This window comes from Loa loa, assembly GCF_000183805.2.
Source record: "Loa loa unplaced genomic scaffold supercont3.407, whole genome shotgun sequence".
NCBI classification, from domain to species: domain Eukaryota; kingdom Metazoa; phylum Nematoda; class Chromadorea; order Rhabditida; family Onchocercidae; genus Loa; species Loa loa.
The window spans coordinates 33,818-36,583 of record NW_018108587.1 but is presented as its reverse complement, the minus strand read 5'-3'; positions in this window follow the sequence as shown (position 1 = coordinate 36,583).

Sequence of the window (2,766 nt, the reverse complement as noted above, 5' to 3'; positions counted from 1 at the left end):
AATAATAATAATAATAATAATAATAATAATAATAATAATAATAATAATAATAATAATAATAATAATAATAATAATAATAATAATAATAATAATAATAATAATAATAATAATAATAATAATAATAATAATAATAATAATAATAATAATAATAATAATAATAATAATTTTGCTTTCAATTCATTTTCATTCTTTAGGCTAATTATGAAAATCCATTCAACATTAAATATGGCAATTACTGTGGTGATTATCACGCGATCGATTCCCAATCAGAAGTAACCATTTAATTACAATGACACAATGTTATATATCAAGACATTAAATGACCCCATTTAATGAGAAGCAATCATTTAGCCTAATACTGCTGCTCTTTCTCTTTCTTCCATGACAACCAATAGTCAGCCAAAATGTTGACTAAACGGTCAGTGGGTAATTAAAATGTGCTCTTTTCTTTTTTCTTTTTTTAATTTAAGCAGTAAGCAAAGAAATATGCAAATGTCAATGAGGAAGCAAATAAGAAGCCGATAGACTTAGATGAGATCAAAAAACTTGTACAGACATTTTATTCTTGACTAATCCATCCAGAGAAAGTTCCCGGATAATTGCTACGTTTCATTCTTTAGATTCTTATTTATTTCACTAATTTCATACATTTCATCATCTCATTATTTCTTCTTTTTTTTTTTTGCAAGAAGAAATTTCAGAAATATTTTTCTGAAAATGAATCAAAGATCAATGCTTACCTGATATATTCACTTTTTTTCTTTACAAATAATAGTGCGAAATAATTATAATCTTCAAAAATTTCACTAAATAATAGGAATCAGAAATGATTTTAATGAGTGAAAATTCAAATGCAAATCTAACAAATGAATAAAATCATTAATGAGTATGCAAAAAATTCAAGAATCATAGAAATTCGGAAAGAAAAAACATTTGGATGATAAAAAAATAATTAATTACATAGGCGGACAGTTAAAAAAGTCGGTGAAGAATTAAAATAAGAACTGATGATAGAGTTAGACGATAATGATAAGAAGCCACATTTTTCAAGACTTTCTTTAAAAGCTTGTTGAATAATCAGTTGTTTGTATAGAAGTGTATTTAAATTTTTGAAATACTGATAAAAGATTAATGATTTAATCGAATATAGAAAAGAGATAACTGATAATAGTGATTTTGGAGTGATAAATTTTGATGAAAGAGAATGTTTAAATTAAAAAAGCATCACATGACTATGATTCTATAGCTAACGGATTAAAATCCATTAGTGTTTAATATCATAAATAACGATTTTTTTTTTAATCCTAAATTATTTCATTTAATCTTTAAATCGTTCATACTTCAAGTGCCGATGATAATTTTGATAATTTTCATAACATTTAAAAGTCATAAACATGTAAATTTCAAATTTCAAATGTGATAAGATGACCATCCTTTTATTGATAATGTCATAATAATAAATGATTCTGATAAGAACTATATTCATGATATCAATATCACAATAAATCATGATAAATTCAGCACAGAAATAGCATCAGCAATTAGATGATAAAATTTGATATTATGAATTTGAAAGATATGCTTGGCTACTTAAATAAATGACCACAGATTTGAATGGCATTTAAGAGACAGTCGTAAAAAAAAAAAAAATTAGAAAAATGCGAAATCATGTAAAAAAAAAAAAAACTAATTATTCGCCATTGTCCACAAAGGTCACCATAGCTTGTGTTCCATGATAGTGGTCACAGTTGTATAGGCAGTTCTAAAATTACACTGCATTGTGAGAATGCTTCCACAAATAAATCGATCTATACCGAATCTAAATACTGTAATGCAAGAATATACCAAATCCAAATACTGTAACGCAGAATATACCAAATCCAAGTACTGTAATCCAAGGGTTCTTTCACAAATAAATCGACCTATACTAAAATCGCCAAAAAAAAAAATGATTTTTTTAAACAAAACAATACAGTAACCGAAAATTCCTGACAAAATGGGAAAAAACAAAATTAGAAGAAAAGAATAAGCACTAAAAACGCTCAATAGAATAAGCACAAATTACTTTGTACATACCAACAAATAAAAAATTCATAAAATTAATTTAATTAATGAAATAACAAATTGAAATAAAATGCAAAAAAGAACGAAACAAAACATAAAGGTTCAACTCACAAATTATCACTTTGGCAACATTTTAATTTAACATTTGTGAAGTAATTTCCGCAAAACTGAAATGATTTCGTTTTTGCGGAAATTATTTAACGAATGTTGAGAATTTGCACTGTAAATAAGGTTGATTTTGATGAAATTCATGCTAGGAATATCATTAAAATAAACAATATTTGCAATAAAATTACTTAAAATGGGAAAAAAACAATAGCGACGGAAAAGAATAATATTCACACTAAGAAACTGTAATAATAACAATAATAATAATAATAATAATAATAATAATAATAATAATAATAATAATAATAATAATAATAATAATAATAATAATAATAATAATAATAATAATAATAATAATAATAATAATAATAATAATAATAATAATAATAATAATAATAATAATAATAATAATAATAATAATAATAATAATAATAATAATAATAATAATAATAATAATAATAATAATAATAATAATAATAATAATAATAATAATAATAATAATAATAATAATAATAATAATAATAATAATAATAATAATAATAATAATAATAATAATAATAATAATAATAATAATAATAATAATAATAATAATAA